Here is a 16,390-nt window from a genome sequence, read left to right as displayed (position 1 = left end):
ACAAAATATGAATTTGTCTAAGATTACTGAAAAGGAGCACTCCATTTCTGTCTTAAAAGGATAGTTTGGGTATTTGACGTGGGTTTGTCTGAGGTCCTCAAAAACATATTTTGGCCACTTTTTAAAAAATGCCAACTGAAAAAAGTTAATATCAGTTGAAGTGGACACAATATTGTGAATATGTTGACCTCTTTATCTTGCCGTCAAACAGCCCTTTCCTTTGGGGACTACATTTTGTGAACTATTGAACTACATATTCCTACATGTAAGCGCATCTAAGCCACGCAATGTATATACCACAAGTACATCACTCAGCTTCTGTGCCGGTACTCCTGGCTACTTTTTCAAACTGGGAGGGCACCAATACGGATATACAGTTCCTCACTTAAACTTGATTCATGTTGTCCTGTTCAAGTCACTTCTGTATCCTCATGCAAACACACCTAACAACAGACACGTTTCCTTCAATTGGCTGGAAACACAGTTGCCATTATGACAATCTCATTATTACAGAGCCTGACAAAACAAAGCACCATTGCACAATATCATAGAACAATTATTCTACAATTCAATTACAAGTGGATACTTGCGCTTAATGCACATTGCACCTCTTAAAATCAAGATTTAACATCAATTAGCACGTTCTAAAACAATAACTCAAAATTTGCTACTTGCTAAATATTTGTCTTTGATTTTTACATGTATTTATGTTTTAAACAGTACAACCACTCAGAAAAACCTTTCCATGCCTTTCTCTGTCTGAGTTTAGCTGAAAAGTGTAACTCCGGTTCAAATTACATCAGAGATGATAGAGCATATTTGTTTTACATTGTTGTTGTTGTTGTTGTTGTAGTGATGATATCATTGACCGAACAGGTAACATCAATGGAAATAACACTGGCACAGTGAGCCAAATAGGTGCAAGCAGATAAAGTCTAGAGTATGAAGAGCATTTGGAACTGAGGTTAGTGGACCATTTTAGTGCAGATCACCAAAAGGAGGTATACATACATTCAAATTCATTAAAGCTAAATCAAAATAAGATTCAGAAATGTATATAAGACCTTACAAAACCTTACTGACCCTGTAATGTCAGTGCAGGCTGAGATCGGGATCATTGCAGGCATGAGGGTAACCAGCTAAAGCAGTGTAAAATTTTAATGTAAGAGAGGGGCCGCCTGGTCTATCAGACAGGCAAAGGACCAGTGTTATTGGGATTTGGCACTGTGATGACTCTCTAACCGGATGGCAATTATCAGAATAGAGGCAGGATAGAGACAGAAGGGGGACACAAGGGCAAAAGTAAAAGATATAAACATTGCAGATTTATCTGGTCTGTGCTGTCTGCGTTCTGATAAGAGAATGGTATTGATATTTCGGCCTATTCTTATTACCAACTCAAGACTGATGAACAATTACTGACAAGCAAAAGAGCCACATGTCATAATTGCCTTCTCACACAACAAATAACAGTTATTAGCAGTTAGAAAGGAATAGCTTCAGGACGTGCTGGACATAATCATTAGGTTTACTTGATAGCGGCCCTGCTCTGCCTCAGAAAACACACAAAAAAATCAACATAATCTACTTTTTCTGACCACAATATGATTTCCTACATCATCAAAAATATTCATATTCTAAACCAATTTGTGACACTTTGATACATCCTATTTGGTTCATTTTGGGAATTGGAGTGAGATTGTTATGGCTGGGCAAGAAACATCTTTATTCCTTAATGTCATCGCCGCATGTATAAAGTGATACACACAATTTCAGTGATCAAGAATCTGTTGAAAAACATCAAAGTTAATTAAAGATGTAAAAGATGTGTCTAAATATATATACACATTTATATAATTTTTTCCCTCATCAATCCAAAACTAAATTTTGGCAAAAGATTTTTTGCACATTTATTTAAAAAGAAAACTGAAATATCCCATTGACATAAGTACTCAGACCCTTTGCTCTGACACTTCAAATTTAGCTGAGGTGCTTACCATTTCTCTGGATCCTCTTTGAGATGTTTCTACACCTTGATTGGAGTCCACCTGTGGTAAATTCAATTGATTAGACATGATTTGGAAAGGCATGCACCTGTCTATACAAGGCCTCAAAGCTGATGATGCAAATACCAAGTCATGAGAAGGAAGGAACCTGCAGAGCTCAGACAGGATTGTGTCAAGGCACAGATCTGGGGAAGGCTACCAAAAAAATTCTGCTGCACTAAAGATTCCCAAGAGCACAGTGGCCATAATAAAAAAGAAGTTTGGAACAACCTTCCTATAACTGGCCGCCAGGCCAAAATGAGCAATCGAGGGAGAAGGGCCTTGGTAAGAGCGATGACTAAGAACACGATGGTCACTCTGGATGAGGCCCAGACATCCCATTTGGAGATGGGAGAAACTTCCAGAAGGGTTAGGGTCACTGCAGGACTCCACCTATCTGGGCTTTATGTTAGAGCGGCCAGACAGAAGATTCTCTGGTCTGATGAAACCTAGATTAAACTGTTTGGTCTCAGTTCTAACTGTCATGTCTGGAGGAAACCAGGCAGCACTCATCACCTGCACAATACCAACAGTGAGGCATGGTGGTATCAACATCATGCTGTAGGGGTGTTTTTTAGCCGCCTGATAGGGAAACTAGTCAGGGTTGAGGGAAACCCGAACAGAGCAAAGGACAGAGATATCATTAATGAAAATCTGAACCAGATCTCAGGATCTGAGACTAGGCTGAAGGTTCACCTTTCAATGACCAATTCCAATGACAAAGACTCCAAGCACACAGCCAAGACAACACAGGAGTGGCTTAGGGGTCAGAATACTAGGGCTGGGTATTGCCACTGATTTCCTGAATCTATACGATTCCGATTCAAGGGGTCACAATTTGATAATAAAAATTTTTATTTGGATAAGAATGAGATTCTCAGAGAACTGATGCTGTATTGTTTTGTTCCTCTAAGCTGGTGCATTATTAAAAACAGTAATGCTTACATTACAAATGGACACAGTTACATTAATGCACTTTCTATTTCACATGACCAACTGTGTAGACACGTATCTCAAGAAATGATAGTAATGTGTGTTGTTAATGTACCGCAGTGCACTGGTTACGCTGTGTATGAACAGCTACACATGGCTCCTTCTTCGCATCTCACATATAGCTTTGCTTTTGTCCAGCTCTTCCCTGTCTTCATAGTTTTTAAAAGTGAAATGCAGTCACACATCTGCCTTTAGACTTGGCGCTGACTTAATCAGGACTTCATCTATCATGTTTTTGTCTCTCACATACAAAGGTATAATGCTGTTTGTATATGTACCAGAGCACACCTATGGTGCACTCGTAAAGTTGAGTTGCGGGTTGTTTTTAAGATAATGTAACCACTCTCCCTACGGTGACAAGTTTACATTCATTTACTTATTTGTGTTGGTAAATGAAGCCGCATTGGAAATATCCATTTAGAGGAGAAGCTGCAGAGAAGGTAGAGGGTCAGGTGACGTTAACAGGCTGAGCTACTGTATGTAAACATAACTAAGTTAGCTTTCATTTCCAGCAGAGAAAGCTGTCAAGCTTCAGAGCTTTGATCCAGTAGCTCCGGCAGCACTACACCTACACTCACCTGACCAGATCTCGTTGTGACAGCTTCACACATCCACAGGACAGTGTAAAATATGTATATTAAAAGATAGATCTCGGGTTTTATGAATCAAAATCGGATCGTTCAACTGAAGATCAATTTTAATCGGAGAAACAATTCTTTCAACCCAGCCCTATTGAATACCTATGTCAATGTGATATTTCAGTTATGGGTTATTGAATGTAGATGTATAGATTTATTTACTTTTGCATAAAGCTACAACATAACAAAATGTGAAAATGACCCATGTTTATATACACTGCTCAAAAAATGAAGGGAACACTTGATCATCACAGTATAACACAAAGTCAGTTAAACTTCAGGGATATCAATCTGTCCATTTGCGAAGCACAAGTGATTGTGAATCAATTTCACCTGCTTTGGTGCAAATGAAAGTGACAACAGGGGCAATGGAGAGGCAAGACAACCCCCAAAAAGGGAATCGGTTTACATGTGGTGGCCACAGAAAGTTGCTCTCTCCTGATCCTTCCTGACTGATTCTTCTCTAGTTTTGTGTTTTGCTAGTGTCCTTGTCATTGGTAGCATGAGGCGGTACCTGCAGCCCAATCAGGTTGCACAGGTAGTCCAGCTCCAGGATGGCACATCCATACATGTGGTCACAAGAAGGTTCGCTGTGTCTCCCGGCAATGTCTCAAGAGCATGGAGGAGATACCCGGAGACCGGCCATTACACGAGGCGAGGTGGCCGTAGACCGGCATCAACTCAGCAGCAGGACCGGTACCTGCTCCTTTGTGCGAGGAGGAACAGGAAGAGCACTGCCAGAGCCCTACAACATGACCTCCAGCAGGCTACCTGTGTGCATGTTTCTGACCAAACTGTCAGAAACAAACTCCATGAGGGTAGCATGAGCGCCCGACGTCCTCCGGGGAGACCTGTGCTCACAGCCAATGTTCAGCTCGATTGGCATTCACCATTGGCGCCCTGTGCTCTTCACAGATGAGAGTAGGTTCATACTGAGCACATGTGACAGGCATGGAAGAGTAGGCAAAATCTCCAGTTTGTAACAATAAGACTCTGCCTATTGAGATTGATTTTTTCTTATATATGAAAAGTAACTCCATCAGGAAATGATTATCACTAAGGTGAAAATCCTAGCCTCTCTGTGCCGTGGATGAATACACACACACACACACACACACACACACACACACACACACACACACACTACACACCACACACACACACACACACACTCACATCACACACACACACAAAACTCCCTTCCTCTGTCCATCTTAGATAAGCGAGTCATAAACTTCAACCCACATTACAATGTGACCAGCAGAACACTCTTCACAGACACAGATCTGAAGAAGAATATGAAATCAAATATCTAACTGTTCTGTAACTCATGAGATGTTTCTATGTAATATAATTCTATCCTATAGAATGGATGAAATGTAACATTTAGACTTTAGAGTCATCTGGTCAATGCCAGTCTCCTCTAAAGTTATCCAGCCAACGTTAAGTGCATTTGCATCAACCCGAAAGAGAAGCCGGCAGATAACACATCTGCCCACTACTGCCTGCAGAGAAGCCTACCAGAAATCAAGAGTACACGAGAGAACTCCACCAGAGCTGAACCACTGAGACACCGGAGAATCTGTCACTGTTATAACGGGACACAGCCTCCAGGAGAAGCCACCCAGATCCAGCATCTCCAGGGTTACCACGGCAACCTCAGCCACCTGGGTTCAAGCCAAGGGTCTCCAGCTACAGTGCAACTCAATGTGTGTATGTGTGTGTGTGTGTGTGTGTGTGTGCACATACATACATACATATATATATATATATATATATATATATATTTATATATATGAAGGGCTGTCTGTAATGTTCTAATACTTCATGTTTAACTATCAGCTCCAAACACTCATGTATCTCAGGGAGAAAAAGTGTCTAATAAATCTATGAATTGATGTCATTTCTGATATTGTGAGAGAAAGCCTCTGGATCTTTGGGGTTTTAACAAAGTTGCACTCAATTTCCCACAAAGTTTCAATGTTATTTAGAGCTGCATTTTGAGGAAGCTGTGGAATCAGTTCGCTTAATCTTGCTGTTCATAAACAACCCTTAAATTTGTTTACCAGTGTGTCAGGGGGTATCATCATCTTGGAATGTGGGAACATCAAAAGCGAAGAGTGTTTGTACCTTAGGTGCAATTCTTTCTGTCTGTAAAATGATGTTACATCACCAAGCCGAGCAGCCATCAGATAAAATGATGAGGCACTGCATGCCATTACTGATTTTGCACCATGTTAAACAGTCTGATGCAGATAGTGTGAGTTAAAGGTGTGATTTTACTCATACAAAAGTCGGTATACTGTGTCTTTCCAATGAGTTTTGAGTCTTGAGTTTTGTGCTACTTATACCAGGGACAATATATTATGGTGTCTATTTTCTGTATATTTAATGACAATTTGTCTATGGCTCATTTATTACAGTGTTTTTTCTTTTCTTTTTGTTCGTTTTTTTGGCATTTTGGCTTTATTTTATGGAAAAAGTAACAATACAGGCATAAAATTGAGACCATTAGGACACTTGACAACCCTTGTGGCTTAGGTTTTAAGGACTTTTGTGTCTGTTTCTCTTCCCACATTGCAATGCACAGGTTATTCTAAAGCATTGGCCTCTTTGGAGCTCAGATAGCTCTTTCATCTGTGGAATATAAATGCCTGTGCCAAATCTCATGGCAAACCAACTAAATATTGTTGAGATATTTCCGGTAGTATTGCTACAATGCCAATTATTCATCAGATATAATAATATCATGAAATAATCATTAAATGATTATCAGACCTCATTAAACTCAGAAAGATGCTGCTGGCATTCACGCAATGTGACATGAATCACCAGCATAGATACTTTTGTAATTGTAATTTTAAAAAGTAAATTATTTACTAACACACATGACCATCTGAGCTCTGTTTTAGCCTGTCTGCATTGATGTTGAGGTGCACCTCTAGACATTAATATTAATAAGCTTTTTCACAGAGTGAGTACAGTCATCACAAATTCATCAAGGGGACCTAACAAACTGAGATTTTGTTCCCTCCAGCCTTTTGGAGCTGACATTTCCTCTCTGAGGGAGATGTAATCCAGGTCAGCTCACAGCAACTGCCTGAAAATACAGGACACCACTGGGATCCAAAGAGACATTCTCTCCACAGTAATGGGCGAGGGGAGGGGAGCAACATTTCTACCCATCTCTGAACTACATGCCCTGTTGAACAAACCATTTCCAACCAACTTATCTATCTGCAAATGTATTTTTCAGCCAAAGAGACGACTAACGCTGCAACACATAATAGCTTGACACATGTCTGGACAGGACTGGTAAGAGCTCAATGATGGGTGATACTTTGAACATTTAGTACTTCGGAAAGGTCAAAGAAAAATGTGAGAAATGGTGATGTGCACATGTAGTACAGTATATGTAATAAAACTTAATAAAAGATCTTTTCTCCTCCCCCGGCAGAAGATATTCAGACAAGCACACAAACAAGAGTGAAAAACTCCTACTCAGCCTTTTGTTTGCCACTTTTTAATGTGAGGCACTGAATCAAAGACATAATTCTGTGCCAGTGTATTCAGAAGCCTGTTAATATTTTTACCCCGAAAATAAGGGAGCTATTTTTTTTGGTTGCAATTAACATTTCAGTGACTCATTGTAGTGTAATCAATAGTCATTTTTACACAGAGATCCCGCTATGTTGCCATTAAGAAGACCCTCCATTATGCCACCTTTACTTGTTTACATCAAACAAAGCTGACATAATGCTGCCCTCATGTGTGATTTTAGATAGCATGCCAGTGTTGCAGAATCAGAGGTGTGACATAACACAACAGAATGTCAGCATCTGTCCAATGATGCCGGTTCTCCCTTTTACACAGATGTCAATCTGGCTCTGACTTCCTCTGCTGCCAGCATAAAGGTGGAACAACAATCTTTTAGCAGTTACAATTTGATTTATTTATTTTTCTTCCTCATTAGAATTGAAACAGCTGATTCTTACCTTGCTTACTTTATTTACTTCACACCAGGCCTTTATTTTATATGACAGACAGGCCTTTATCTCTCATTTCCCTGTACCCCAGTGATTGCAAAATAAACTTTCTTTCATGATTACCAATTTCAGTATAATGTCCATTTCCACAACACTAATTTAATAAGTACAGCAAGGGTCAAGTCAGGCGTTCCACTTCACGTTTTTCATTGAATGATGTTAAGCCTCCATGAATGAAAATATATACCTTAATAAGTATGTTGTGTAATTAGTGTATAAATCAGGAAGTGTTGCGTGTTTGTTGATGGTAACTTTAAATTGTTCAGGAGTATGGCAGAGAAGAAATGACTGAAATTAACTTAAGTATGACAACATTATTTCTCAAAGCAGCAGAGTGATAAGTGTGTCTCTGTTGTTGTACTGATGGAATTAGTGCTGTGGAAATATCCATTATATTTTACCATGTTAGTTGTTGTAGTAGGCTACAGGTAGTATTAACTCCCTCAATGTTTTTTTACCCAGCCTTTACTTATTTGTGCTGGCCACGCTCATGGCTATTATTTGAGAATTTATTTGAATACACATCTTCACATCTTTTCTAAACGTGACTGTTCGCTGTATCCTTCTGACTTCTTCTACCTTTGTCCTCAGGCTCTTGGGACTATACAGGACATTTTTTGAGAACAGGGGCCAGTTTCACAAAGCTATTTTAGACTGGCCTTCTCTCTTAAATTAGTCATATGTAAGTAAGATTGTTTTAGAAAAATAAAGACAGACTTACTTTAAACTAAGTGAGGAAAACTGAAAATGAATTAGGAAATCTGTCTGAGAAACACAGACACTGGAGTGTGGAGCAAAGTACTGTTTCACGCAACAAAATGACCCAAGAGGGCAGAGGCAGCACTGCCAATGTCAGGATGAGGTTAGGCTGAAAGTTTGACTTTTACCAGTTGGTTTACTTACTCTGTTTGATAGCATCACATACTGTCATAGCAGATGTTTGGCTTACTTCTGTGGCTGGAAACCCCGTGGGATCACACTACTAAACCACAGCAGCTGGCTATATAACATGGAACATGTCCCATCAATGTTTGACATGCTTCTATGATATTCAGTAATACTGTACTTCTGTAGGTGCTAAAGGGCCCATAGATTAATTAAACTCACTAATCTTTTTACTATAGTAATAACTGACTTCTTTTACTTGTTTTGTTCATTATAATTCTTATTCTACTACAAGCCATTATATATATTGTAAATCTTTTTATGTAAATATACAGTATATCTGTCTTGTTCAATTAATTCCACCACAGGCTATCATAAGAAATATCAGTGATTAATATTAAAGTTGACAATACAAACACTAATGAAAAACAAAACCCAAATGAATTCCATATGAAAGAAATTCCAGCCAAATATTCATCATTCATTTCTGACTGCAAATCCCATTTTGGCATTTCATCATTCTTTTGTTTCCAGTGCATGTTTTCCCCTCTCATGCACTCACAAATCCTGCTGTAATGCCAAATATGAATAGGACGTTATTGGTGTGACAACAGATATTTGGCTATTTAAAAGAAAGCCAAGACAAAAAGTCAGATTTTTAATAATAATAATAAAAACATTATTAGAATCTAGGTTTAGCTTTTGGAGTCAGGTATAACTGTAGTTCATATGCAGACCTTTAGATAGCTGTTTCAATATTATCTTCCAGCCCTGCAGTCACTGGGGGCGAGGATTGAAACATACTTTGAATGTGACAGTCATTCTAAGTAGCAGGTAAAAGCTGTAGGGCCGAGTAGGTGCAGCTGCTGGAAACATGCATCATAATATGCATCATGAGATGGGAGTGTGTGTATACCAGATTACCCATTCAACTGGATTAAGTGTTATAGTCATTCCTGCCACCAGAATCTAAAACAGGAGGCTGTGAGTCTGAGTCCACGAGCTCAGGGTATATTTTTGGAGAACTGATCAAGTAATTGAGCTTTTAATTAACTGTTCTACCACTCTCCAAAATCTGCTGCATTCAAGCTGAATAATGATAGCCTCTGGCCTGACTCTGTCAAAGCCCATATGCACAGTGCCATAAATTCTTAAGCCCTCATTATTTACATTAACTGCACAGGTCTTAATTTGAAACAGACCTGAATGAAATTTTATATTAGAGATGGATGTCTATTCTTTCTCTTTCCTGTTTTATTAGTATACAGTCCTGGTCAAATTTATTGGACTCCCTGCATTATTTCCAGTACCTAACCCTAGTTCTTCAGAAATAAATGTATAGCCAATTTTGTATAACCAGAATGTTTTAATAAAATAAAATGTTTAAAGTTTCTGAACAAAAGAAAAAAAAAAAACTTGCATAATAGTAAAATAATACAAAGACAGAATGTGCCCGACACAGTTATTGGCACTCTGTTGATGAATTTAATTTAGTTCCTCAAACAAAGTAAAAAACAAGTAAGACTCATTTTCAGTGCTCCCATGACTCATTCAATGAATGATGGTTATATGCATAAAAAAGGGGGTGATTGTTACCAGTTTCTTTTTATGATGGTGAAGAGAAGAAAGCTGTCTTAGAAAATCAGAAATGATTTTATGAAAAAACAAAACAAACAAAACAAAAACAGCATAGATCTTGAAATCCCTGTTTCAACAGTTCTTAATGTTATCAAGAAGCTTCACAGTAGGCTGCTTGATTATGGCAGAAATCCTAATCACGATTATTTAGATCAACATTGAGATCACGATTATTCAACACGATTTCTCATTGAGTTTAGAAAAAAACGGGGGAAAAAAACTGATTTCAAAACAAAAAGCATTGTTAAAGAAGTTAAAGATATCTGGGTGTAGGATACAACCCATCGTTTTCTCTCAATTATCTTGCTTTTATAATCGTTGGAGTCCAAAATCGCAATCGAAAATTAAATTTGATTAATTGCCCACCCCTACTTCACAGTCATTAAGCTGTTAAGACACTTTGAGGGCGTGACATTGAGAAGAAACTCAACGAGATAAGTTGGTGAATGTTGTTGCGGATTGTGGAAAAAACACCACACAAGATATTGAAAGAGCTTCTGGTTGGAGCAATCTGGAGTGGTGGTTTGAACCCGTACTATACGTCACACACCAAACCAAGAAGGGCTCCATGGGTGAAAGCCAGGTAGGGCACCAATATATGGGATTATGTTCTATGGACAGATGAAACCAAAGCAGAACTCTTCGGGAATGTAGTGCATGTGTTTGTTTATATGCAACAGTTACATCCTCTTGATGATGATATGATGCATAAATTAGTCTTCACTTATGATGTCTTCCTTTAGTAAACAAACTCAATAAGAACTTCAATCTGGCAAACATTGCTCCATTCATTGTGGATTGTGTTTTCTGATTGCCTGTAACAGTCTTAACATCCATGTGAAGATCCTGTGGGACTCTGCTGCATCACAGTCTTTTATTCTGGAAGCAGTTTTGACATTCATTGGAGAGTCTGCTTTGGGTTCTGATGGTCCAGTGTTAGGTTTTGGCGTGAAAGATAAAGGTGGGCCTCTGCGTAAAATCTGCGGAGTCCAACCTTGTGTCAGGTGAAGTGATTGTAGGGGTGTCCCCTTGGTTCCCAATTTATACTTTACACTATACTTTATGATGGGGAATGATTTGGCCCATAATGAAGCCCATAAGGAAAAGAATACCCTTCTCTCAGTAAAATATGATGGAGGTTCTATCATGCTGTGGGCTGCTTTACTGCCTCTGGTAATGAGGCATTGAATGTATCATAAGAATTATGAAATCAGTAGTTTACTTTGGCATTTTAGAGCGAAATGTGTTATCCACTGTCAGAAAACTAGGTTTGAAGCAAAAGTCTTGGATCTTTCAGCAGGACAACAACCCAAAGTAGACATTCAGCAGCACAAAAAATGGTTAAAAAGGAAAAGATGGACTGTTTCAAACTGGCCAGCAATGAGTCCTGACGTAAATCCCATTTAAAACATTGGAGAGAGCTGAAATCTGAATTTGCAAAAAGGATTCCTGCAAACTTAAAAGAGCTTGAACGTATAGCAGTGGAAGAGTGGCATCCTCAGTAGCAAGAGATGCATCCTCACTTTACTCTTAGTAACTAAAACTTTTTACACAGTACTGCGCATAGCTGTCATTCAATATGGTAGGTCAATACTTACTGTCAAACTGTCAAACCTCTGTAATCAAAAATATTTGGGTAATATACTATTCCACTCTGGATATTTAATCGATGAAGCTTCATAAAATATTAATAAGTAAGATTAAGTGATGGAATAAATATGAATAGAGTTGTACTGCAGCATGATTTGGGGTTGCCCATTAGGGAGGAGTAAATGGTGAGAATCCTCTCATTATCCCATCGCCTCCCTCTCCATCTCTGCTCACCGTCAGCATTGTTCAAAAGCCTCCTCTGTTTGAAAACTGGGTTTCTGTGTCTCTTTTTGAAGAGAGGAAGACACATTCCACCACAGAGCTTCCCTTTGAAGATATCTGTTTCATACTGATGTAGCCATTGTACAAGTTCGGCTCTTTCCCTTCACACTTGTTGGACTAATGGTGCCAACTTTCCTTCTCTTCCACAAGAAAATCTGGAGAAGTTCTCTTCTATTTTTTGGTTTAGATGTCACAGGAGACAGTCTTCCAATTAGATTGCTGACAGCTTCGTAGTGTATGATGGCTCACCAGACCGGTGGTAACAAACGCATTAAGTAAGAATCCCTCCATTTTTTACTTGCATCCCTTTCATTTGTGGTCAGTATAAGCAGGTGAAAAAGGAGAATGTGGCATTTACATGGATCCGCCTCATCAGTGTACGCACAGTGACACAAATGTACAAAGAATATTGCTGCATTTGTAAATGCGCTGATAGAAAGTAAACAGAGAGACATCTGTTTATGAATAATGTATGAAGAGATAGATGATACGCATGGCGCTCTACACCTACATGTCTTTATTTTTAAAAGCGGAGGCAACTACGCCTTACACATGATTATGCTTGACAAGAAGGTACAATATTGTCTGTGAGTTTACCTCCTGGTAAAACCAGTATCAATTAATCTCTTGAAACAATTACTAATGTCCTATAAATAACATAAGGCTTTTATAGAGTGCAAATGTTTATCACTCCTAGAGAGGTCTAAGCACTGCCTTGGAAAATGAGTCAGTTTCTCATCCCACACAGCTTTAAGGAAGAAAGAAAACATTAGCAGCTATAACATTATCTTACTGTCTACTGCTCTCTCATTATCTGGGTTTAGTAATGTTTGGTCTCACAGCATGTACAGTGTAATATCTGGTTGTATAATACCACAGGGTAACTAAACACTGGACTTAATGGAAAAAAAACAGATATGTAATTTTCACTAAAGGTTTTAAGCAAATTTAATACACAAGTAGTCCTACTATTCCTCCAGCTAACATGTGTTTTGTCATAATCTAACCTCGGCCACAAATTATTTTTCTATTAGCATTTTAATATTAACAGAGTATTACCCTTGCCAGTGAACAATGTCAACAATATTTTCTCAAACATATCACAGGCACTTGAGTTTCCTATCAAGACACATCGGCGAGTAACTCCATTCTGTGTTGGCAAGTCAGGATGCATAAACACTGAAGTGATGTGTAAGGTAATTCGGCATGAAGTACAGAGTACTCAAGGACACCGACAGTGCACCAATTGGCTTAGTGCCATAACTAGTAGAGGAAAGTCAAAAACAACGTAAAAATGGTTTTCATTTAATCCTCAAAACTTGGCCAAGATCACCACACCTGATATAAACCTTGTACAACAGATGGCACAAATGTAGAAATGTCACATGCGTATGTTCTATCATCATACTGAATTTCAAACACGTTCAGAAATCTCAGTTCCTGTTAATTAGTTCATGTTAACTGCTTCATTACATGGTTAATATGTTTAGATTTTAACTGCAGAGGTGAGAATCAAGCACAGATGATGTTCAAATAGGTTTTCTATTTTTTCTCTCTCCACGAAGGTGACAGTTGTTGAACCTGTTTGACTTGCATGTGTTGACAAATGCTCTAAAATACAGAGCTGACAAGTGACTGTGATTTACTGAAAGTAAAGATAACATTGGCATTCATGTTTTAGGCCATTCTAGCTGCGTGGCTACAGGAATGTCAATGTCAGTCCATACCACTTTGATCCATATTGAATCAACTCAAAAACTATTGGATGGATTACCATGAAATGTTCTATGGCTATGGTCTCTGGAGGATCCGGCCTACTGACCTTGGTGATCGCCACCACAATGTTCGGACGGATAACTATGAAATTTCTTTACGAAATTTCTTTACGAATTTCCATGGTGCCTAATCCCAATGACTTTTGTGCTCCCCTGACTTTTCCTCTAGCAGCAGTTGAAAGTTAAACATTTTCTATAAACAGATTGGCACAACATTTTGCACTCAGTGCCAGCACCACTAGCAAATTTGCATCTTCTTTGTCATCACGTCTTGTGTTTCAAGTGTTGGATGAATTGTCGGGGAGACGTTCTGCTTGTTTGTGAATTATGGGGATCCCATGACTTATCAAGCTCCATTATCAGGTCAAAACTTGCCCAATACTTCAGTTTATGACCAAATACATTCCAAATGAATTATATTTTCATCTTTCCTTCAGCAGTACATTATACTTTGTTTTTACAGTCCTTTACGTAAGCCCTTATATTGATAGACAATTTTTTATAATCTGAATTTGGGGTTGTAAAATGTTTATTAGGCATTTTTTTGTCCTAGCCAATATGGGAAACACACAATATATAGTGTTAGTTATGCTATATGTATGTATATTTACATGATTACACACATGATTTTAATGAGTTTGTGCCTTGGCCCAAAGTACATTTAGTGGAAAAAAACATGCAACTCACCAACAGTAGCTGCCAATGTAAGCAGCAATGACTGTCAGGTGAACGGATGTAATCCATGAAAGTGGACATGACGATGGGTGGGACGAGCAGTCCCGTGGGCCAATAAAATGCAGATCAAGTTCTGCCCTCTCAGGCAACCCAAGACATGAACTGAAATATAAGTACTTTGATTTTCTAATTTTCAGTTTGAACAGAACTGATTACCATTACACAAGCAAGACAACACCCTCTGGCCAATTATTACATCGACAACATGACTGCTAAAAATCAAACACAAACTTTGGCCACAGACTCTTAGTCACTATAAAGCTAAACTTTCTCAGTTTTGATAACCCTCATTTCTTAAACATATCTTCGTGTTTTTAAAAACAACTATTCATAAATATATTTCGTGAATAACTAGGTCATAGCGAATGCCTTAAGCTATCTTCATGTTTTGCCCTCATAATGATCTGTCTTTCACAACTGCCACAAAATGAAGACATGCATATGTCACAGGTGGCCTACAGGCAACAAAATGTTTGCTTCTGGAAAATTCACCAGCTTCTCATTGCTGCTGCATAAGCAGGACAGATTTCACTCACAAATTTCATCCACTTCAGTCACACTACAAAAAGTCAATGCTCTCAGCATGATAGCGCCTTCACATTCATTATCCCCTTTATCTCTTTTTGCACTGGAATTCTTTAAACATGAATCACTACAATACATTCACAAGCTGTGTGAATTTTTGTGTGTAATTGAAAAGCATATCTGAAGCGCTGAAATCTGAACAAAACCAGCTTTGAAAAGCTTGGCTATTGTTTTGAGTAGCATATGTTTTCAGAGTCACAAACAAATAGTTTAGTTGGAATTTAAATGTGTATCTCTATGCAGTAATGCAACCAGAAAAGCAGCCTTTGAGAGAACAAAGAACAAAGAGATCATGCTGTGCACATGCATAGTGCCATCAGCCAGCAAGGAATTATTCATTTGCTCTCTTTGTACTGAGAGAATTCCCTAATTTTACAGTATTTTGTTGTTCTTTTTTATTTTTATTTTTTTTATCATGGATCATTGTCATTTCCGCATCAGAAAAAAGTGGCCATGGATTAAGACAACGTTGCCTGTCAGCAGCCAAACCTCACCTGGCAGAGTCTTAACCCCTCTGGTCCACAGTAGAAAAAAACATGTTGCTGGCAGTCTGAGCACAGACGGGGAATCACATACAAATGAAAATGTACATGTAATTTAACACAGAATGAAAACACTTGTCACTGCTGCAGACATCCTCAGTATGCTAGCAGGTATAAACTCTGCACCAGAAATTCTTCTTTCTTTCTTACCTCAGCTTTTCACCAACAGTGAAGTGTGTTTGACAGGTTGCATAATGAAAAGTCACCTGACAGTGGCAAGTGTTTAGACAGATGTAGGTAGACGTATTGTCTCAATACTCAGTACTTGCACATTGTCCTTCTTTACTGGAATGATTCAAAGGTTTTGAAGCTATAAGACATTGCATATTGATGGATTCTGTGCATACACAATACTGGGGCAAACGAGTCTTTGAATGACTGAGGCATTGTTCTTGACCTTGTATTTCAGACTGAACTCCAGCACCAGGCTAAAAACAGCTTTTGTCAACTCTTGTTTTCCCATTGTTTTCTATGCAAATTGCCAGGGGGAAAAACAGCAACAAAGTTGAAAAAAATTAAAATGAAAAAACAATTTGTTTTGCAAATATGATTTCACTTTAAAATTAGACTGCATTGCTGTTTCACTTTGCACTACTGTATAGCACAGATTGTAGCCACAGCTGTATCACAAAGAGA

The 16,390-nt window shown here is 38.5% G+C and overlaps 1 protein-coding gene across 1 annotated transcript in view; it reads right to left on the bottom strand.

The window, feature by feature from the left end:
* asic2 (acid sensing ion channel subunit 2) overlaps positions 1–16,390 on the bottom strand; it is a 368,823-nt gene that overhangs the window by 174,393 nt on the left and 178,040 nt on the right. The window lies entirely within an intron of this gene.

This window comes from Seriola dumerili, unplaced genomic scaffold (genome assembly GCF_002260705.1).
Source record: "Seriola dumerili isolate Sdu_G_001 unplaced genomic scaffold, Sdu_1.0 BDQW01000044.1, whole genome shotgun sequence".
Taxonomy (NCBI): Eukaryota; Metazoa; Chordata; class Actinopteri; order Carangiformes; family Carangidae; genus Seriola; species Seriola dumerili.
This window is presented reverse-complemented; position numbering and strand designations above follow the sequence as displayed.